At 43.0% G+C, this 23,971-nt stretch overlaps 1 protein-coding gene across 6 annotated transcripts in view; it reads right to left on the bottom strand.

Annotated features, from left to right (window-relative positions):
- The window catches only part of PASD1 (PAS domain containing repressor 1), a 103,845-nt gene that overhangs the window by 27,483 nt on the left and 52,391 nt on the right, over window positions 1–23,971 (bottom strand). The window lies entirely within an intron of this gene.

The raw sequence follows: 23,971 nt of genomic DNA, 5'->3' as shown, positions 1-23,971 counted from the left end.
TCACTTCAAGCTGAAAAAGTCTACCACTGTAAATGAGAAATATGCTCAAGTATAACTGCTGAAAGCTCTGCAAAGCCTCCAGGATCAGGAGCTGGACATGTTCTGGGTCTCCTGGCTCTGTGTGCACCACCCACTGCTGCAGAAGGAGGCTGGGTAGGCTCATCTCTCTGAAACCCTGGCTGTTGAAACTTGTTTGGCTTTAGATGAGCCACATTCTCAGGAAGGACACAAATGTAACCAGACTGTACATGATTATCAACGATACCTTCAACAACAGCCAAGTGCTGGGCTTCCAAGTGCAAAAGCTTTTAAAGCCCCTGAAGTGCCCTCCCTGCTTTGAGCCTAGGTTCATGGTTGTTTCTCCTGTTGCCATTAGCTCCAACACCAGCTCAAGACACTGCAAAGAACTCATTGCCACTACCAGGGATCACATGTTTGTAATCATGCTGAATGAGCAAACATATTCCCACATTTTGGATCATTGAAAGGACTAGTGAGAGCTTGCTCGTTTCTCCAACTAGTGAAAGCAGCTCAAAGGGAAGGAAACACCAGATGGTGGGTGAAGAATCACTGCAAGAGACACACATCAGACAAGCATGCTGGAAAGGGCTGACACAGTGAGTGCGCTTTGCAGGGGAGGTTTACATGAGTGAGGTGAGACAAAAGGCCAGATTCCTGCTCCTTGCAGCCTCATGAAATTATGTCAGTCCACTTCTTGGCTCAGATACAGTGTGATACAGTTTTGTAAATAGTAAGATGGAAGTTAGCTGTAAAGGGGCTTGAACCCCCTAACACAAAAGAACATGGGAAAACATATAAAAACATAAGAAAATAAATGCCTCATATGTTTCAGTGCTAAGAGAATCAGTAACAAGTGCAGTTGGAGTGAAGCGATCCTTTTCAGTTTGGAACATGAACTTCCAGGGAAATCTTGTGCAACTCTGGATATGCTCAGTGAAGCTGCTACTAAACACAACACTTGCATAGCAAATCTCTACACAGTGGACCTGCTCTGCTTATGTTCTCACAGCTGTTATATGCTGGTCAAGTTACAAGCTTTTACCCTAGTTCAAAAGGAGTGTGTGATCATATTTTACCCTTTTGAGCTACCATAAACCCAAGGTGCTCATCTTAGTTACTGCTGCTCGTCAGTCAGTGCTGTTTTATCCAACTCACACAGTTGTTTCTCCTCTAGAATTATGACCCACACAGAAACTTTCCTAAATAACTTCAGAGATGTGTAGGTATGGAGAAAACACTTTCTAGAGCAATGAGTTACATTATGAAAATTGCTTGTGAAGCAAACCTATCACACTTTCTCTGGAAATATTTTTTTCTGTATGGGTTTAAGTGTATGAAAGTTTGAGTCCAAATCTTGAAGGTCTCTTCCAACCTGGTTTATTCTATGTATTCTATATGTATTCTAAAAGATGCTTCCCAAGCTCTGAGTGCAAAGCTGTACATAGAAACCTTCACACTGTCTTTCCTGCCCATGGGCTGTCCAACACCTGGAAACTCCCAGGAAGCCTGACAGGTTTGCTGCCTTGCACACGTGGTTGCCCTTCCAGCCAGCTTGAATAACAGTAGGTTGAGGGAAGCTGTTTGGTCATTGAGTCAGACAACAGTCCAATTAATGCTCAGCGAGTCTAAACTGGGAAACAAACCCCCAGATTCTCCAGTCTTTATGATGTGAGCTGCAAGGGGCAGAGGAATGATGCTTTCCACATCAGCACCAGTGGGACATCCCCAATGACTGTGAGAAATGTGCTCAGTCAATACCAGACTTTGAGGTTCTAAGAGAATACATGGCCATAAAAGAATTCACAGGCCCAAACACACAGAGAAGCTTTTTGCATGATGCAGCAGGAAGGTGAGCTACAAGAAGTCTTAGTAGAAGACACCTAAGGACAAACTATTCTTAACCAGATTAAGCACTTCAGGACCACATTTAGCTAAGTGCTCTTTGTCTTGTTATGAGCTGGAGCTAAATATAGTAACCCGAATACTTAAGAATAGTTTCATAAGGGTTGTATACACTCCTCAGCAAGATAAGGCACTTAGCACTACTGACAGCTCTATGTCTGCATGCTAAGAGTATTTTAAATAGCTCCAGATAGAATCTCTTTGACCTTAGCAGTATTAACCAGAGGGATCAAATTATTATTTATTTATGTTATTGACTGCCTCCTGAAAAATCCACTCCTGCATCACTTGGAGAGAAGGATTTCTGAACTCTGTGGGCAGGTAAAGAGAGAGGACACTTGTCAGTGCTGCTCACATCGTCTTTCATCTCACAAGTGGTAAGGATTGGCTTTTTCATGAAGAAATGCACATCCATCATCACTTAATGCCTTCTGTAGAGAGAAAAGATTTCCCCCCCCCCCCTCTTGCACAGGGAGTCTCAAAAAAACACTCAGCCTTTTAAGGGCAAGTTATATTTTAGACTTTTCAAATATCAAAGTATTTGAAGTTGTTACCAGGGTTACAGAAAGGGTAATGTAGTAGGACAGCTTTAACAAGATGAATGGACTTCTCAGTCACACAGGTAATAGTTCAAGCACTGTTCCATGCTATCTGCAATATTCTGGCACGTTTTCTACTGAAGACAGAATGGGAATTAAAAGAACTCCCTGGTTTTGCAAAACTGTCTTCTGGAGCTATATAAAACTGCAGGCTTCTGACTAAAGAAAACATTTATTTATTGGCAAATAATCAGAATATTAACATTACCTTAGGAGAACTCTTAATGGAACATCACATCAGTAAGAACTGTCACCTGAATCCAACAGTTCCTATGAATGCTTCACTATAGAGTTAATTTTAGCTATTAGGTTATGTCACGGATGGCAAGGCAAAAGTCACTCTATGAACGTAATGATGCACATTTCTTTGTGATCAGCAACAAATGCAGCTTTCATCAGTCACCTACAAAGGGCCCTTGGACCCAGCTAATGTGATGGCTTTCCCCAGCTCTATCAATAGGTCTCAAAATATTCTCTATGCATAAAAACTTTACTCTGCTGGTATATACTCTCATAACATTTTTCGTTTGAGTAATGCATGGCAGTTAGGGAGTCTTCAAATCCATACTGTAGGAAATACTTTACTTATGGAAATGTGATGTGCTAGTAATTTCCACAGATTCTACATGCAATGAACCCAGCAGAGAGCCCTCAATTACAAGAAGCAACACTGTGGCACAATGCAGTCATCAATAAGCGAGTTAATGCATTCCCCAGCAGTATGATTTGTATGTCAACATGCCAATGTTTCATCCTTCTCGAGGCAACAGGAGGGCCTGGCTGTGGCTGACAGCTAAACAGATGATTTAATTTTTAAAAGACAGAATTTAACCTTTCCAGTAAAGTGCTACTGATTCAATTATATGATGCTAATGTAAATGACATTTGAAAAACCAAAGAGAGCTACTGAATCTTTATGGCTGCTCAGCTCCAAAGCCATCACCACATGAATGTTCAGTTCAGCTCAGAAACGATCACCACTTCCATCCGTATGCTGGAGCACCAAAGTCCTGCCACCTGTCCAGGGCTGTCCACTGCCAAGCTCACCAGACATCACCCATCACACAGTGCATGAAGGAGTGCCACATCAGCAGCTCTTACAACCCTCTGCTGCAAAGACTTTTCTCTTCCACTGAGCAGACATGATGACAAACTCACTCACTCTTGGAGCAAACACTTCTGGACAGGCTGTGTTCCAGCATTACAGCAAAGGAGGCAACGGCAGCAGGAGCTGCTCTGCGCAGCCTCAGTCCTACTCTCTGCTGGAGCATCCCATCCAGCACTGCCCTGCTGCTGCCACATCGTAGCTCACTGTGAAGGCACAAGGGGGAAATGCAGACTAAACCAGATGTGGCAAAGGAGTTACATCTCTATTATTTGACCTGCTTGCTTAATTTTTTTTCTGCTTGCATTTGACCCTCTCCTTTCCCTGCCATGCCTTCCCTTCTGTTGTCCTTCACTTGTTCCTACTCCTTTCACTTATCCCCCTTACTTAACATCTATTAGTTTTGGAATTCAGAAGATTGGATCATTCTTAAACATGGCTTCTCTTCATCTTGTTATTTCTTGTATCATTTGGCCTTCATCTTTCCACTGGTTTTTCTTCTGTAAGTTTCTTTTCCTCAAAAGAGAAAGAAATGTTACAATAGTGTCAGTATTGACAATCAATCAGCTGTTTAACTGCGGGAACTCAGCTTGCCCAGCTCTGAGGCACGCACGACTGCCAAATTCTGTCTAGGGACACACCGCCCTAGGGATCATGCTGGTGGAGGTCAGGTGGGTACCTTCACAGAATAACAGAATATGTGTATCTTCATAGAATCACAGAATTGTTTAAGTTGTAAAATACTTTTAAGACCATTGAGTTCAACCATTAAACCTAGGACAGCCAAGTCCAACACTAAACCATGTCCTTAGTTTCATTACAGTCAGCTCCCACACCGCCTTGGTCCAGGTGCAGGAGCACTGGGTCCTGTCCTGCCTGATAGCTCCTAATTCCAGTTTCAGACCCTTTGTGTCTTTGGAAGAACTGGGATCCCCTTCAGTTGAGTGGTGGAGCTGTGCAGCTCTATCCTTTACAGAAACGCTGCCTTACATCTCCACTGTGGGATGGCTGAGGGAAACAGGCCAGTCCAGCACACTCATCTGTGGCAGCTAACACCTCCACTCTTTGGGGGGAGTTAAGGCAGGGTAACATGCTCTAACTGTTCCTGTATTTTCACGCAGCATCTTTGTTTACTGGACTCTAGGTAATCATGGTGAATCAGTGAGGCAACCAAATAGTCTATGTCCTCTTCTGTTAATCTGTCAGAAGTGGATTTTTTCGTGCCACCATTGTAACAACTGCATCTCGACGAGTTCACTTATCTACAGCATACTCTCCCCTGGTTTATTGAGCTCTAAATTTAGCTTGTTACCTGTGACAGATTTATGACTGCATTCATTATAGCAGTAACAGCTTCAGACAGAAGCTAAGAGGTGCCCGAAGAAAATGGATTATACAAAACAATTACACCATAAAAAAGGCTGTATCAGAACACTGTGATTCAGCACAGAAATTAAATGAAAGATACAGGGCAGGAACAATGGTGGTGTGTTGAGTTTTGGAGGATGTGCTGTTTTCAGACAAAAGAAAGGGGAGGGGGGGAAGGATTAAAAACTAACAGACACTTGAAAAGAAAAGGATGATTACTGGAACATTTTGTTCTCTAGGATTTTTGTTAGATCCTGGTGAAAATAGCTGGCCAAGTTTGTTCTGTTCCAGCAATTACTAAACCTTGCAGGGTAACGATTCAAGATTGTAGAGTATTATTTAAAGTGTCTCCAGGGTTTCTGTAACAAGACAGGCATGCATTTAATTAATTCTATCAATTTGTCTAATAGCTCCTTAAAATTCTCAAGACATGGCAAAAGGCAGAACTGCTGATTCTGACACAAAACTATGCTTCCAGGTTGCATTATGCTTCTAATATCCACGAGCAGGGTAGGATAAAAATGCATAGAAAAATGATACTTTTGCAGTCTTGGATGAATACCTGTGTAGCTATTCAGTCACTACAGGAAAGGCAAATGTGTGTTGTAGAATGAATTGATGATGTCTAATCTGTAAACAATTCTGACTTGGTCAGCCATAGAGCCAAATAACTCTCAGCTAATAGCACAGCCCTCCCTCATGTAGGATGGGAGCAAAGGCAGTTGCCCACAGTTAATCCTTCAGCAGAAATCAGGATGAGTGTTTTCATGGGACTGTTTCCAGGACAGGCACACAGAGCTAAAGAGAAGGCAGCAGCACTGAGATCTATCAGGCAGAAGTCTTTTGAACAGAATGTTCTCCAAAATTTCCAGCAAACACAAATGCTCCTAAAGCTCTGCTTTGGCTTGTGGCTGATCTGATGGTGCAAATGCATGTGTGTGGGGGCGAGTGCATAGACAGACAGACAGACATAAACACACATTTCACTTCAGAGCAATTTGCAAAAAAACCACCAAGAGCAAGTCCTACCAAGGAAAGCAACAGTGACATTCAGGATGACTCCTGCACCGCTCACCTTCTGATGTTGGAGGTTAGGTAACCACTCCTGCTAGGGGCATGTGAAGGAAAGGTGAACAGAGCTCCTCTCATGCCTCAGGCCACTTTCTATCATAGTCACTTCTCTGGCAAATCACAAAGGGTGGGGGATGTGTGTGGGAAGTTTAACCCAATAAATTTCAGTAATGAAAAGAGTGGCTCAACAAGCTAAAAAAACCCCACCCCAAACTATTGGTTCTGCAGCTTAAACAAGATGGACAACACCTGATCATAAACCCACTGCTGAAATTCTGCCTAATTTCAGCGCTCTCTTCAGAACAGGTTCAACACTTCCAGAGCAAACCAGCTTGGAACAGTTTTGCAAAGAGCCAAACCCAACACTCTGCTAACTTGACAGCATTAGCTTATGCACCTACTGCAGAACTGCCTTTGAAGCAGGTGCTGGGCACCTTGTTTTCAGGGATCACCTGAAGCTAGAACTTCTCCCTGGGAGGTGCTGTGGATTACTCCCACTACGAGGACACAGCCCACATCAACTGTATTTACAGCATTAACTGAGGCCATTGGGTCCTTTCTCAGGTTCAGATTTTGTTCTGGCAGCTGTGCAGATACTGGGACAGAACATGCCAAAGCTTCCTTTTTGGATGTGTTACCCTGAAACCCCTGTTGCAATTCCTCTTCTGTTTACTGGGGATGCAACTCATCCCAAGCAGACAGCTACATAAAGTCTCATTAAAGAAAGTCTCGTAAAGTGTCATTAAACTACCTACTTTTATGCCTTATGCTCTCCCTGTGTGCAGAATAAATGTAATCATCAGACAACAAAGAAAACCAGCTATTTAATTAAACTAAATACAACCTCCTCTACTTTTTGCAGCAAGAGAACACCCCCAGCAACTACCAGTTCATTGAAAGAGGCAAAAGTATCATTTGTGTCCTCAGTTGTTCTCATTTTCTCTTCAAACAATATAATGTTTTTTATTTCTTCTTTGCTTTTCTCAGCCTTGCATATAAAATGCATTTCAGATGCTTGAGGACAGCATAGATGAGATGAGCACCTATGCTCTGAGTTTGCTTGTGCTGTAAGTTGATTTAATAATGTAAAATTAAATGTAAGGCCCAAGGTCTGCTTCAGCTGAGTCAAGAGTGGGTCCTGGGTGGTTCCAAGACAGCACTTCCAAGGTGCCCTGCTCCAGTGAGGAGAAAAATGCTGTGTATGACTTGGCTTCAAAGTCCATCCACTCACAGGTTGCAGGACCTCTGGGAGTGATTTTTGGACTCAAGGACTTTAATTCAAACTCAAACATCTTCTGTCTACAGTAGTTCCCTGCCTATTGTCCTATAAATGGACATCATCTCACTTCAAAGCCTGATAGCAACCACAATTGATCTTGGAGTCAGGAAGCACCTGTGAAAGTGATGTACACACCTGTAAAAGCAAGAGTCATCTACCAACTCCCTAGGCCATTTAATGAAAGGAGCCTGATACTATCAGGACTCTTCCACTATGTGACCAGATGTTTAGCATAGTCAATCCACATTCACACACTAGTTCTGCCCCTTTCTGACATGCAAAAACTGACTGTATGTGCCACAGATCAGAGCCTTCTGGAAGCACACAGCTTACTGCACCTGCACCACCCTGTCCACACTCAATGGCATGACCCTGAATCCTCCCTCCAAGAAAGGGCAACTTAGCTGCTCCTCTGTTGCTGTTGGGCAACATGTGGGAAGGCAGCTAGCTGGACTGGATGCTGTACAGTCTGCAGATAGCTGGCTATCCTTGCCTCTGTCATTTAAGGGCTTTCTTAGATCTTCTTGGTCCTCCACACAGTCTGGGGAATCCTTTGGCTGGTAAAGTGGGAGGTCCTGGAAGTCTGGTTCTTGTTCAGCATCCTTTGATTTCTGCTGAACAGTGCCTAGTCTGATGCATAGCAAACAGGTTGCTGCCATCCTTTCTCTTTTCTAATGCTTTTACATCAGGAAGCCTTGACACACTCTATAAACACAGTTATCCATCCTTCTTGTACAAGAGAGAAAATAGGGGCACACATTCTACTTCTGTCTGGTTTTATGAGTGTCCCAGTTTTGGGAAGCTGATTTTTTGAGACAGCAAACGCACTTCCAGCCTAATTTTCAGTAATGCTGAAACCCAGAATCAGTGCCTACAAATAATGCACATTTTGGAAAAGCTCGACCTAAATCATTGACCCAAGGTCACAGAGCAGACTTAAGAAGTGAATCCAGATGTCCTGATGATTAGCTCCGTCTATTGGCATTCAGTCAAGCTTCCCTCCTAAAATAAGCTTCCTGAAGCATCTAAGACTATAGTCTTAGAACTCCCTTAAGTACACAGCACTGGTAAGAACTGATTCTCAAATAGAGGAGGGGAAAATCAGCCAGTTTGTTATTTTTTTCCTCAGGTGATCATTGACTGGCCAATGAAAGGGCAGCTCAGAATCATTTGATCTCATATTTCTACCTATAAATAAAAGAGAGATTTTCCTCCCTTTTCAAACACATGAAGGAAAAAAATGCTCTGCCTCAGTAATGCTAGACCTGAGTAATTTAATCTGTTCTCTGTTGCAATCTGTTTCTCATGTGTATCACCAGCCTGGAATTTCTGGAACTCAATACATAAGGAAGCTATTCAAAAAAGGAAATAGTATGACAAAAGGATTATAGATAGGTCTGAACCAGATTGAAAGCCTCCCTATACTAAAGGAGAATTCAGCTCCTGGGATCCAGAGTTCAGCTTCTTGACTTCAGCCCAAATCTCAAACCCAAAGACTACCAAAAAGATGAATTTCCCAGAGCCCAAGCACCTCTTACCTCCAGTTCAAAGGCAAAAGAAATGAGAAAACAGCTTGAGGAGACCTGCATTGGAACAGCACCAGCAGTTTGAACAGTTAAACTGCCAAACAGACTAGACTAGACTAGGTTGAATTGGAAGGGATCATCTAGACAACTGCCTGACCAATTCAGGCAAAGCTGTCCTAAAGTTAAACCTCATCATTAAGAGCATTGCCCAAATGCCTCTTAAACACTGACAGGTCTGCAGCATTGGTTGCCTCTCTAGGAAGCCTGTTCCAGTATTTGACCACCCTCTTGGTATGCAAAAAAAACCCCAAACTGTGTAAGAAAAACCTGTGAGAAAAATCATAGAGAGCTTTAGTAGTTAAAATTCAAAGTCTCTCATGCAAGCTTACTTAGAGTTTTATCTACTTATCCATTAAACGAATATCAAAGGATTCACTGCAGCTGACCTCATTTTACATCTTTGGCTTCACGTATCCAAGTTCAGGCATGAGAAACTTCTTTACCCTCTTGGTGTGTTTAATTCTGGAGCATCCCAGGTACAATGTGCACATAAGTCAAAAGGAATTTAAATAAAGCGCTTACATTTCAAAATTTGTCTTATCCTCATTTGGCTCCGAGAATTTCATCTGCTTTCCTTAAATGATCTGCTCACATCTGCTCTCCAGCTGAGCTGTGTTCATGCCCCACTGACCTTACCACTGCCATCTCTGTAATCTTGCAGCTGAGAATAACCAGCAACGTACCCAGTCCCTGTAAGCGTCAAGAGCCTTTCAAAAAGGAGGAAGTAGAAAAGAATCAGCCTTTATATAACAGGGGAGAGAAGGATCTCAGAGAAAACCCATTGTTTGACTAAGGTGAGTAATGGGAGATGCATGCCTTAAGTGCCCTGGTCCAGCTGCCTCGGGCAATGGGAAGCAGAGGCGTCAGCACCTTGCAGGATTACGCTCTGCAGCGGCAGCTGGCAGATATTTTTCTAATAGAGAGAACAGCAGCATCATTCACACTCACTTGAGTCTATTTGCTGCTGTTCCTATTCAAACCTGGCTAATCCGATCAAGTTATTTCTTGGCCTGTGCCTTAAAGCTGAATAAGTAAACACCTTTCATAAGTTCTGAGCCCACTTGTTTCAAGTGTATGATTAAGGGCTAGACTTGAGCAGTATTGTGAGAAAACTCGTCTCATTACTCAGAATTTCCAAAATCACTCACAGCTGTCTCGAGGTGGCACTTCTCCATCCACTGTTTTACATCACAAATATATAATATGGTTGCAAAGGGTCCCAAGCAGCAAATACACATTCGTCTCAGCTGCCTTAAAGAACAGCTCTTTTGAGTTGAGAATAGCTCTTAATAGCACCAGTTAGACACGACAAGGCATAATATTTTCTGTGGCTACCAGACCTTCTCCACAGATGTCTTTTCTTGTTTGCTATGAAAAGGACAGAAGACAAATATAGTCAGCAAATGCATTTTGGACAAAGTCATGCTTATTTGTAGTATTTTTGTTCAGTAACACTGGAAGACTTATGCACCAGAAAAGATTTTGATTCACGTACAATTCCATTGCTGTTACACCAAGCATGGATTTAACTACTGAAGCTTATTGGTATAGTTAATAATACAATCAGTTTTCTCTCCCTCTTTAAAACACACCCCTCTACTTCTCTCTCTTCTCTGAGGCACTTTTAACTTCACATCCAATACTCTCTTTTGCACTATCTTGTCCACATCGCTTCTCACCCAGCTCCTCCAAAGGTGGTTACTTGTTTTGAAAGTTTCAGGCATGAAAGAATATTTAAACAATTAACTGCAATCATATTCATCATTCTTCATGGCACTGCTGATAAGCACTAGAAAATATAATGAGAAAGCCAAACTTTCCTTCAGAAAGAAGAAAAGAGAAGATAAACATCCACAGATCTCTCTCTCTCTCTCTCCCTTATTACTTCGCTATCTCTTTTAGACTGCAAATATGTCAGTCTCTGAACACTCTCATACTAGGTCATTATTGTTACACATATTATGCACAAAGACCCAAGGCCTCATTCTGTCGTAGATAAGATACTCACTCACGTCCTTCTTCCCCCCCTTGCAGTTTATTTGCACGCCTGGCTGGATAATCAGCCATAATAACCAAATGTGACTCAGCATGACTGAATGCCCACTTTGCTCGGGGGATTCTCTTGGAGGGGTTTTTTTTTAACTATTTTAGACTGGAAAAGATGTGTCCCTCCCAGACAGTCTTGATGTAAAAAGGGTTCAAGTAAACATGAGATTCGGGGGCGGTGGGGGCTAGGGATGGGGGGAAAGGGAACAGATCAACCGCCAGCGTTTCTGCTCTCGTGGCCCCACAGACGCTCTGGTCTCTTTAGCTGCCCTGCCAGCCCTGCAGAGCGCACAGTCCCTTGTCACCTGCTGCAGAATGAACAGTGGGGAACTCTTACTGACAGCAGAGGGAGGACACAGGATACTGGTCGTGTCCCATGAGAATGGGCACCCCTGAAATTAAGGACGTAAGTGTGGTTTGGGTTGGTTTTTTTTGACATCTACAGGCTGTCTATAGATTGCAACTGTGCAAGCATGCAGAACATTTCAAAATATGCTTTATTTCACAGCTGTAGGACAAAAAATCTCCTCCTGGTATGAGTCAAAATCAAGGCTCAAATACAATCAGTAAATTAAATACATTTGTCCACCTCTCTCAAAGGATAACTCTCCTCTGCTAAGTAAAGCAATGGCAGCAGAGATGGGTACTGCCACCCACCCTGCTGAGCATCCTGGCCATACAGATGTGGCTGAGAAGGATGGCATATCTGTACCTTACAGATGTCTGTTGTCCCTGGTTTTCAAGGAAGAGCCCAAGCTAGCTGAAAAGCCTGCAGTGTGAGATCACACCTCACCTGGGACAGAGTGCAAAGAGCACTAAAGAGCTGGCTCTTCATTCAGCCTGGTCTACAGGCACATGGTTCTTTTTTTAACCACCTGTGTAATTCTTGGGTGAAAACAGTGGGATTTATTTGTGCTTTCCAGAATTAGAACAAACCTGAACTTGTTACCTAGGGCTTTCCTGACCAAAGCACCTTAAACTGCATATCCCATATACTAACAATGTCCACCCTGTATTTAACACAACAAAATTAGGCTGTCTGAGAAAACACACATTAAACCCAGCCGATGGAAAGAATCACACTGTGATGCACATGCATAAAAAACACATGGGTACAAGGGGAGCTTGTTTCTGTGATAATCTGACTACGTCATACCACCAAGGCCAGCAAGATCCCCGATGAACATCTACGCAGTAGCATGAAGCCAGCAGCAGAAGTTAAAAATGCCCATGACCTTTAGCTGACAGCCCCAGTTTCCTCCAAATTTCATATAGTGTTAGTGAGGCAGATATCATCTACTCTCCCAACCTCCTTCTTTCATGCACTGCTTTTGTGCATGCCTCCCAAAAATCACAAGCAAAATAATTTAGTCAAAATTCAAGCAGCATAAACATTCTTCTAGGCGGAGAGGAAAGTGAACTTCCTCCTTCCTTCTTTAGCTTCTCATCAGCCCTTCTGCAAAAGATCAGCAGTAAAATTCCTATCTACTTAACTAAAACTAGCATTACACCCATCTTGATTTAACATTAAAGTTTCTTCCACTTTGATTTTGTTTTCAACAAGTGAGAAGTGCACAACAAACAGGAGATTAAAGCCATGTTCTTAATTATTGCTTGCATATAGAAAATGGATCAAAGAGCTAGCAAAGTTCTCATTGCCCAATGGGGGGACAGAGCACCCTGTCCTCCTCAGCTCCCAGCCCAGCACTGTGCTCACCACCAAAGCTTGGCTTCAGGTGGGCAGGTGCAAAACTGAGGCAGAGGATGGCTGTTTTGGTGCTCAGGCCACCATCTTCCTACTGCAGCCAGAATTAATTCCTGTGCCATCATTGTGTCCCAGTGGCAAGGTCTGCAGCTTTGTGCTCATCCTGTGGACAAACGCTGCACGTCATAGACCACGATGAGGCTGACCATGTTTATTAGGGTTAAGCATGTTTGGCTCTCTTCAAAGTGAGCCCTTGGTTATAGGATAGGATAGGATAGGATAGGATAGGATAGGATAGGATAGGATAGGATAGGATAGGATAGGATAGGATAGGATAGGATAGGATAGGATAGACCAGGTTGGAACAGACCTTCGAGATCATTGAGTCCAGCCTATCATCCAACACTACCTAATCAACTAAACCATGGCACCAAGCACCCCATCAAGTCTCTTCCTAAACACCTCCAGTGATGGCGACTCCACCACCTCCCCGGGCAGCACATTCCAATGGGCAATCACTCTTTCTATGAAGAATTTCTTCCTAACATCCAGACTAAACCTCCCCTGGTGCAGCTTGAGACTGTGTCCTCTTGTTCTGGTGCTGGTTGCCTGAGAAAAGAGATCAGCCCCTGCCTGGCTACAACCTCCCTTCAGGTAGTTGTAGAGAGCAAGAAGGTCACCCCTGAGCCTCCTCTTCTTCAGGCTAAGCAACCTCAGCTCCCTCAGCCTCTCCTCATAGGGCTTGTGCTCCAAATCCCTCCCCAGCTTTGTTGCCTTCCTCTGGACACATTCCAGCAAGTCAACATCTTTCCTAAACTGAGGGCCCCAGAACTGGACACAGGACTCAAGGTGTGGCCTAACCAGTGCAGTGTACAGGGGGAGAATGACCTCCCTGCCCCTGCTGGCCACACTGTTCCTGATACAGGCCAGGATGCCATTGGCCTTCTTGGCTGCCTGGGCACACTGACCAATGCTTCAGAAAAAGTAATGCAAGGTACCTGCTTTCTTCTACGCTAACATTCAAATGAATTAAAAAAAAAGTCAAGTGCAGTACCAAAACCTGCTTCTCTTCGGCCTCAGACGCTTGTTTACCATTGCTGCAGTAGAGGAATTGCTGAATGAAATATTTACAACTATTCATGCAATCAAACTCATTTTCCTTAGCAAATAACTGATTAGGTATCTCACATCTGTTCCTGACAATGATTTAAGCCTGTGCTGATCCATATCTAGACCTGACACGAATGTTAATGTTTCAGAAACAGTCATCCTTAACAGGAGGGTGATGACAGCTATCTGGGTCTGCAATTGGGAAGTTCTGCATCTACAGGTGAAGGATGACATAATCAGCCCACAGTTTTCTCTAACCTTATGACCTAGGGCTTAGGAAGCCTGGCAGGAGATAGAAGTTAGAGCAGAGCCTGATACAGTGTTATCTCGAGAATTATCTTCCTATCCCTGTGAGAAGTTTTTAATATCTCATAGATGTTCTCTTTCTCTACACAGAGCAGCAATCCTGCTCTGCCAGGCTCCAGCCTGTGTGTCATCTTTCCAGCCATGTTTCTCCATTAGGGCTCTTTGATTGAGCCTGCTGCAAGTGTTGCAAGGCTGGGAAGAAAATCAGCTGCTAGTAAAGATGATTGAAATGATTCCCTAATAAAGCATGATGTCATGTCAGGAAAGACATAGAAATAAATGTCACTTCTTTTTTTCTTTTCCCCTCAAAACCCAGCTGTTTTATAGGCACACAGCCAATGTCAGTGCGCTGTTAAAACCACAGAGAGAAATCTAATGTTTAGTTCATCTGATTTGATTCATCCAGCAGTCATCTTTTCCACAGGAAATTTATCACAAGAACTTACATAAAAAAAAAAACAGGAAAAAGAAGTATTTATTGCAAAGGCTCCAACCTCCATACTCTTCATTTCTGCACAGAGTAAGGCAGAAATCTTCATCCCTCTCAGGTCAACTCCAAACCTCTGCAATGTTGCGTCCAAGATGCCATTAACAAAAGACATGACCTGTGTTACTGCTGCTTCTGCTAAGATGCACCATTGAGACAACAGTACTTCCTAAGTTCTGACAAGGGCAACTAGGTCAGAAGAAAACTTTTAGCAACACCTACAATCACCACAAATTTTACTTCCAAGGTCAAGGAACCAAATAAAAACAACTGAAGAGAAGATTTGCCTGTAGAGCATCTTGTAGAGCCGTAAATCAAACACAAATGAAGTCTGTGTAAGTGTCTGAATAGTAATCTCCAGAAGAGTCAGGAATGCCTCATAAAAGTAGGTTTCAAACACAATCCAAAGAAGATTAAACTGACAATTCATCTCTCTTAGAGCTTCTATACATTATAAATAGGCATTATGCCTTCTATGTAAAGCAGCTCATTATCTGATTTATTCTCTGATATCTCTTCTTATTCAAACAAATCAAACCAGACTATATTAGAAAACCCCAGAATAGTTTCCTCAGCACTGCAGCTTTTAAAATAAGAAGATGATTTATATTTATAAAACTTTACATACTGTGCAATCAAATTCATCATGTTAATACAATACTTTAGCTCTAAGGACAAGTTTTAAGAAATATGCTGTTCCAGTTACATCAGTTATTAATATTCACATTATACCCTTAAGAAAACCCCAACTAGCCAGCCAGCCAACCAAAAAACCCCAACAAACCAAAATACCACAGAAGTTCTTCTTCCTTGCTCTAGTCTGCTCTAGTCACAACAGCCTACTACTAACAAACTAATCAGTCTCACATTCTAGATCATGATAGCTCTACTATTTGCTTTTCCAACTATGAATATGCCCAAGATAAGGAATTCAGCTCCAGATTCTAAGCATATGCCCTGGCTAAGAAAAAGTTGGAGCTTTGTGCTTTCCAGACAGTATAGCAGGATTAAGGGAGACCTTCTTGCTGTCTACACTTACCTGAGGGGAGGTTTTAGCCAGGTGGGGATTTGTCTCTTCTCCCAGGCAACCAGCACCAGAACAAGAGGACACAGTCTCAAGCTGCACCAGGGGAGGTTTAGGCTGGATGTTAGGAGGAAGTTCTTCATAGAAAGAGTGATTGCCCATTGGAATGGGCTGCTCAGGGAGGTGGTGGAGTCACATCACTGGAGGTGTTTAGGAAGAGACTGCATGGGGTGCTTAGTGCCATGGTTTAGTTGATTAGATAGTGTTGGATGATAGGTTGGACTTGATGATCTCAAAGGCCTCTTCCAACCTGGTAAATTCTATTCTATTCTATTCTATTCTACTCTACTCTATTCTTGCTGAATCCTATACACTTTACTACTCTAACAGTCTTCTCTGTGACCCTCTCCTTCCAAATTATCTGAATTATTTCCAGAAAGCAGGAAAATGGAGTTGTAGAAAATTTCCTCACATCAAATTTTCAGCAAGTGTTCCCGAGTTGTGCAAATTTCCCCAAATAACTGTTTTCTGCTCTGGGGCCAGTGAGACATAGATACTAGGAGGTTTTGCATTTGAAGTGCCAAATTTCAAGAGATGTAAAGATGCCCCCAGATAAGTAAGTGATTCAGCTTCACAGAAGTCCATGCTCGAGTGGAAAGAATTGTCTGTTCCAGGACTGGCACCCAAGGGCCAATGCATACTGCCTCTGCAAACACAGAGCTCCACAGCACAGCCCCAGGGTTTTACCCTAGGAAGAAAATAAAGTAACTCACTTTTTCTATGTTGACACATTTTCTCCACCAGGGACAGGGCTCAGCCTTCTGCCATAAGCAAAATCAAATAGAAAACGTGTCAGGATTAGCACAAAGGGTTTGTTTTATTAATACTTCCTACTGTGCCACTTCCATTAAAAGCCTGCCCCACAATGAAGCAATTACAATTGTTCTATTTGAGAGAAAAAGCAAACTGTTGATACCCAGCTTTAATACACAGATCAGGAGTGGAGTCAGGCAAAGTCCTGCCTTCTTGCCACACATGACTCACTTTAACACACACACACGTAATACAGCACTTAACAAAATGTGATTGGAAACAGTTTGATGAGAGTGAATATTTTTAATTTACTGTAAACTGTGTACACAGTGTACATTGCACTCAGAGACAGGACAAACAGGTTCGTGGCCAAACTTCCTCAGCAAGGGGTGTAACCCTCGCCAGCTATTACAGCCTCTCTAATTGCTGTGTTTGCAGTGACAAGCCATCAGTGGACCAAACACACAGCATCCTCCTCTAGACATAAAAACATATCTGCAGTTTATGCAGTAGAGCCTTATACAGCCTAAACCCAAGGGCTGACTCCCACGAACATTTACTTGTCTCTTTGGTTGGTACTCTGGAAGAGGTCCTCACTGCCCAGAAGCTGATAGCAGTTCAGCTTTTGCCTTCATCAGGGCCAGAGGTTCACCTCATCCCCTTCAGAGAAAAACCTCTGCATTTGCTTGCAAATCATGCTACAGTGCTGCCATGCCTGTGCAAAATAATCCACAGTGATGGGAGCTGTTAGCAGCTCAGCTGTTGTTAGTTTACTTCTAAATAAAATAATAGTATGTGGCTTATGGTCAAAACTTTATTGTCCTGAAGCAATCTGCCACACTGTCCTGTGAATTGAAACAAGAGTAAAGTAGGATGAACCTAGAAGAGAACAAACAAACCTTATTAATGTCTTCTAAGTGTGTGTGTGTGTATGCGTGTGTTTGTGGGCTGGACTGATGAAGCAAGAGAAGAGATTAGCATTTTTATGAATATGATTTCTGCCATTGCCACATACTCAGAAAGCTTGCCTAAGCTTGGGCAATTTATAAACAAGAATAAAAACACCTGCAAACATCTCTCTGTTTATCTGTTAGTCAATCAATTAATCGATCTGCCTAGAGTTGGCATTCAACAAAGCACCTCACATTGACTTGTAAGTGAGGGAGAATATGAATCATGGGGAGATTAGTGAGTCTGCTGAGACATGGCACTGACCTTGGGAGCAGAGGGGCTTGCCTGAATCACTGCCCAGAGAGGGCACAGAGACAGCACAGGTGGCAACTGCAGGTCCAACACAGCTACCAGCCAAGCCCAGGATACTCAGGGTACAACCCTACTCATTTCTATGTCATGGAACAAGTCCCTGAGAAGCAGCCCTGGACTGAGGTTCCAGAAGCTGATGGAGGTTTGAGTGCATGGGTCTCCATGTCATGTGAGCAATGGCACCTGGAATACGAAGCCCTTTGCACTCCCTGCCTGCTTGGAAGTCCTGGGTGTTAGAGACCCACTGGCAGGGTGGTCCATTGGCTGCCTAAGTCATGCAGCACTAGCATTCAGGGCCACCACATGTACATCATTGACAACCTATCTGATGTCCATCTTCTACCACCATCAACAGGAGGCCATCTCCAACTGCTCATGTATGCACTTGTGTGTGTTCGTGGGTGTGCATATCAGTCTTCTAAAGTTAGAGCTCCAAGTTCTTGTTCTGCCTCCCCCCTTGCCTCCTAAAGAAAGATCTCTTTTACAGTGTTCTCTGTGACAATGTTTAGCGAGTCTCTTGGTTACCATAGTGTTGTGCATTAAAGAAATGTTGACAAATTAATCAATTATACAATTGTGTTTGCCTAAGAATACAAGTCACAGATGATTCAATGCATTTCAACAGCTCTGTGGAGCTTGGTTAACACACTTCCTCTTCTACCCTCTCAATATTGTCCTCGTTTGCACTGTCATTTTTCCATATTTCAATTTCTCTCTGCAGGCAGCTTAGCAGGTATGTGATCTCTGCCTCAGGCTAAGGCAAGCTGTTCTTCTTGCTTGCCTGCTTGCTTTTTCTCATTGTATTTCTTTTCTTCTTTCTTTCTTGTAATAAGATGCACATTATGATTATACAGTCAACTTTCCTATAATAAAACCATGTTTTTAAAATTACTAATCCATCACTAATCATCAGCAATCTCCCCACCCCCTAGAAGTTATCCTACACTGTTTGCAGAATTTTGCTCCAATCAGCACCAGAGCAGATCTGATTTTAAGCAGATCTGATTTTAAGTCCAGCTTTGCAACTTAATTTAGGAAGATCAGGTAGAATGGGAACATCAACCCCAGCACTCCAGTCTTGGAAAACACCACCATTAAGGGCTACCTCACAACATCTCTCTAACCTGCCAAGATGCATGAGGGGGCCCCAGAATATGTCCTCACATCATACTACAAACTTATGATGCACATCAGAAGCACAGAAGAGTAAACTGTGTTGTGACACAGAAAAGGACAGGTGAAGATCACTGCCAGTACTGCATGTCCTTGTACCCCACACAAAGTTAATTTAACAAAGCTAGAAACCAATCCCTGGAAATATACCATGAAGTACAACACAAAAAATATCTAATGAACAGGTTAAACCAGGGAGCACACCAGGAAAAAATGCAGGCAATTGTGCCCATCTAATGCTACAAGGGGTCTCTACACTGTGCACTTTCAATGTCTAGCTCTTGAGCAGAGGGCAAGTATGGGGAAAAAAGGTTAAAACCTGAAGCAACAGGGAAAATTCATTCTAGCCTTGGGTCCCAAGAAAACAGCAGAAGCTTTGATGCACAGACTTGATAGTGCAAACAAAACCAGGTCCATTCTCCTTTCAACTTTACATCAAAATACAGCTGCCCTGGAGACCGATGGACTAACTCTGCAAACTTAATTTCCTATCTCCAGGAACTCTCCAATTTAATTGTATAATCTCTTTCATAAGATTATCAAGATCTATCTCAAAACTACCCTAATTGAAAGACTATTACACAGCTTCAGTCCTTAGGTAGCTAGAAGCTATCTTCTCATTTCCCATCCAAATTTATTCATAACCAACTTACACAATTTGATTCTGTGCAGGTGCTATCTTTTGACTTAGTTTTTCTGCCTTCTTGCTGTTTAGCCCCAACAGTGTGCAAGAAGACCTACTGGAGCCTGTCTGTTAATTTGTTCAACTGGCCAGAGTGGACAAGTTATGCTCTTTAACCTCACTTTATACAACAGAAGGTCCATTTGTGTAACCACATCTCTAGTCCTCCTACTGTTCTAATTAAACATTTCCTTGCCTGGGGATGTCTAGAGCTAAGCAAAATCCCAGTGGGCTACTCCATGAGCAACAGGAAGCTCTTGGGCCAACCCTCTGTGCAATGATTTGTACAATGACAATATCACACTTCCCTCAATCTCTCATATTATTTTCCTTTGATATGCAAGGATGTCACTGGTCTCCATCACAGCTGTATCTCACTGCTTGTCTGCAGGTATCTCCTGACCAGCCAGTGCATCCACATCTTTCCCTTCTGTCACAGAGAGCTGATGAGCTCCTGTTTCATACTGGTAATTCTTGTTACTGATCTCTGAGCTGAAAACTTTGCATGACTTTGCAGTCAGCCTTATTAAATGTCATTTTATTTCTATCACTGTGATCAACAAAGTCATCTAAATTCCTTTCATATGATAATCTGATCCTCCTCTGTATTGACAATACCTCCCAACTTTGTGTCATCCCGTGCAGCTCCTGGGCACACACCCAGGTCCTACCCATCAATCAGCACAGCTCCATTCAACAGGCACAAGCCTGGTCCCAAGAGAGCAACAGCTCTCATCTCCCTCCATCTTAATGACTTTCTTTGACAACAGCTTTATGGGCATGCAACTGTTGTATCTTTTCTTTAGCCAGCTCCTTTCCCATCTTTCAATTCTTGAATTGAACCATCATCTTCATTTTAAGCAATAATGTCCTGTGGGGCATGGTATCAAATGTTTGTCTGTAGATAAATCACATTCCTGCCTCACCCCACCTAAATAATCTGTTGTACGAAAACGATGTTAGATTAGTCCAGCACAATCCATCTTTGATAAAATCTTGTTGTAATGTAGCCTGTTTCCTCATTATTTCCACGTCTAATTATTCTTTCCTACAAAATACGTCATGAGACACTCTGTACTGTTGCATTCAAATCAGGGCTCTAGTTCCCCACATCACTATTGTAGCTTTTGACTGTATAGGGACTCTGTGTGCAGGGCACAAATATTTCCCCTCTTCTGCAAGCTGAAGAGCCTTGCTTCGAGCAGTGGAAGCCTTGTGCCACTGCTTTCAGTATTGCAGAACTGGGATTATTTGCATCTCATTTATCTCACTAAGATATTTAAGTTTTACTTGTTTTCTTTTCCTTTTTTTTTTAACTTTGCTATGAATAGCTTTCAGTCTCCTGCAGATTCGTCAGTAACTACACTCTGTTCCAGATTCTACAGAAGGTTCTGCTTTCATGAGAAAGTTGTGTCATTATTCAGAGACATCAGTTCTCCTTTCAGTTCAGGCATGGCTAACTTAACTTCTGTGCAAACTGACTAAATGCAGGTTTTGGTCGAAGCCAAATAAGTTCATTTGAACCAAAATAAGAATGTCCTTACATGAGGTCACATCAGGTTAATCAAATCACTTTAAAAACAGACTTAAACTAAATTGGTGTAATCTCCCCATGTAGATAAGGCCAAAGCCAATAATGGAATATGAAGTAGGTCAAAGTCTCTCATGAATTGTCCACACCTCTGCAGTCTTACTGAATCTGGTGCTTCTGAGGCTGAGCAGATGTGCAGCCAGCAAGCCCAGCTGTGTACGGAGAGCTTGTTGAGGCCTCACCACCACCTCAAGCTCACATAAAATTTGGGCTAAGGTGACACTGGAGTAATACTAAAGGGGCGTTGGAAGGGCTCCTGCACAAGAGCACTGTTTGCTTGACATACAGGTGACAGGGCAAGGAGTTGTGCTGTGCTATGCAGCCCTGCGTGCACCAAGAGAAGCAAAGAAATAAAGGGGAAAAAAGAGAAGTGTCCTCAGCCTGGACAGCAGAACATGACAGATACAGCAGAGCTGCACCAGGTGAGCCCCACTGGCTATGGCTGTACTAATGGGCACACAGTCACTATTGCAGCAGGATGAGATGGGGCACAGTGAGCAGAGTATGGCCTTAGGTGACCAAAGATTCAAGTGAAAGAAGGGTGTCCTCCAGGTCATAACAAATAAATACAGGTTTTGTACCTGCCTGACTTCCCTAATAGAGCTTTGGGACTGAAGTGGTACAGAGGTGTACCATTTTAGTAACACTAGCAAAGACTGGTCCATACTATTCTGTGGTTTACAGGGTTTACTATTTCGGTTAAAGCTGCATTATTCCAGCAGAATCCATAACTGTTCTAGTATAGGCACACAGCTATTCCCCCAGTCTTAAGGGAATGAGCTATGCTGGCACCAAAGCCTTTGTTTCGCTACACGTGAATCTCGGGAGGTTGTGTAATTTAGGACAAAACAATGCAACTTCTGTGCATAGGCAAGCCCTGGCTCCAAACTGCAAAGACATCCCACCAATTTCTTTTTTTGATACTACTAATGAGCAGAAGTTGGATTTGACATCAGTATCACTTGAAATGTAGTGCTGCTTCCGACACAATGAGAATGTAATTCTGACCTATTCATTTGCTAATTTTAATCTTCGACCATGAGCTATTTTTGAGTACTTCGTGTTTGCCTTAAACCAAGCAAAATAATTTAATACAGACATAGCCTGAGTGGCTGAAGAACAGGAACCCTCACATACTTTACTGCCAAATTTCTCTGAAGTTTACAGGTTTAAAAAAAAAAAAACCCAACCAAAAAAATCAAACCAATTTTACTTTTTCCTCTAGATCAAACAACTCTAATCTGTACCTCAGAATGAACAGAATAAATGAGCAATACGCAACCACTCCTAAAGTCATTTGCATTTTTCCTATTACATCTTCCAGAAAAATTCTAAAGGTTCAGTGGTAAACAGGTTCAGCCCAGGAGACGCGAATGCCTCCCTTCCACACGAACTTCCACTGCTGCCTTAACTCCTGAGCCTCCTCTGTTCATTAGCATCGGCTGCCTTTGTCAGAACTCCGTCAGCCACAGAGCCCCGAGTGCGGTCGCTACGGTACTTGACCGCACAGGATGCTCTGCTCCTCCGTGACGCATCACTCTCACACGGCGTTACTCTCATTAGCATGCTGGAGGAAAACTACCTTTTCCTAAATACACTTTCTAGAAAGCCCAAGATCCAAATGCATTTTTCTGGCTGCATAACCATGGTGAAGCAGGAAGTTTATAAAAAATACATCAATTCCCAACCAAAACAGCACATGTGGGATGTTTAAGCACAAGGGGCTCACACTGCATGCTCCTGAAATCATTTGCTCCTTCAAACAACATTTACAGGACCTACGAGGACTGCAAATCCTACCTATCAAAAACATGAAGAATTGCCTCTTTAAGGCAAATTCCCATTTCCAGAGCTAGGGATTAGTGAGCATTGATCCAGCAAAATAAGGACAGGGGAGCATCATCATTCTGCCTGAAAATGAACTGACTTCTGACATCCTTATGGGTCTCTTTCAACTCGAGGTCTTCTATGATTTTATCACTTTCCAATCTGTACACCTGAACATCTCGTTCCATTAGTTAAATCAGCGCTGCCATCTTCACTGCACATGATAAAATAAACTCAGGATAATAAATAACTGTGCCCTCTCAGGTTATGCTGCACCCTCACAGGTGGGTAAAGCATGGGGCATTGTAACAGCTTTGATTTCAGGTACGTTCTCTCCAGGGCTACTCCCCTACTCAAGGCATCTTCATTCTGGGAGCAGTGCTAGCTGTCACTTTGGTGCCAGTACCGCCCCCTCCCCCCCCGCCCCCACCCCAAGGGGCTCCTATGCTACACTTCTCCAAAATCCACTCAGCAGGGGGACCTGCTCTGCAGATGGTCCAGCATCGCCCTGCCTTTAGGGACCGCAACACGTTACAAAGGATGGGTGCTCTCCAAAGTGCCTCCGACACCTCAATGATGAATCACACAGGGCTCAGCTTTGAAGTGTGCTTCCAGGGCGAGCTGACCAGCACAATCAGTTGGTAATTTCTGCCATTAAGGGACCAAGGCTTGAAGTTATCATTCCCAAATCCACAGCCGAAACATACGAGGCACTTTCAAAGCCCTCATCATTCCCTGCTTACAATGGTCTGTAAAATCGAATGACACAATAACCCTAGCAGGAGGAGTAACTTTTCAACCTGGATTTTAGATGCTATCTTTAGGCACAAGGCTCAGCCCGCAGGTTCTTCCCCACCGTGTTTTCAGATAAAACCGACAGAAATTCAAGACAGAATGACAAAGCCAAATCAGGCCAAATTTAGCCTCCATCAAATCGGTTTACCCCCAGCCCAGAACCCCCGCAGCTCTCTGCCCTGCTCAGTCCTGTGGCTGCTCCAAGCCGGCCCGTGACG

Source organism: Dryobates pubescens, chromosome 18 (assembly GCF_014839835.1).
Source record: "Dryobates pubescens isolate bDryPub1 chromosome 18, bDryPub1.pri, whole genome shotgun sequence".
In the NCBI taxonomy this organism is placed as follows: Eukaryota; Metazoa; Chordata; class Aves; order Piciformes; family Picidae; genus Dryobates; species Dryobates pubescens.
Note: the sequence above shows the minus strand (reverse complement) of the source record. Positions and strands in the feature narration are given on the sequence as shown.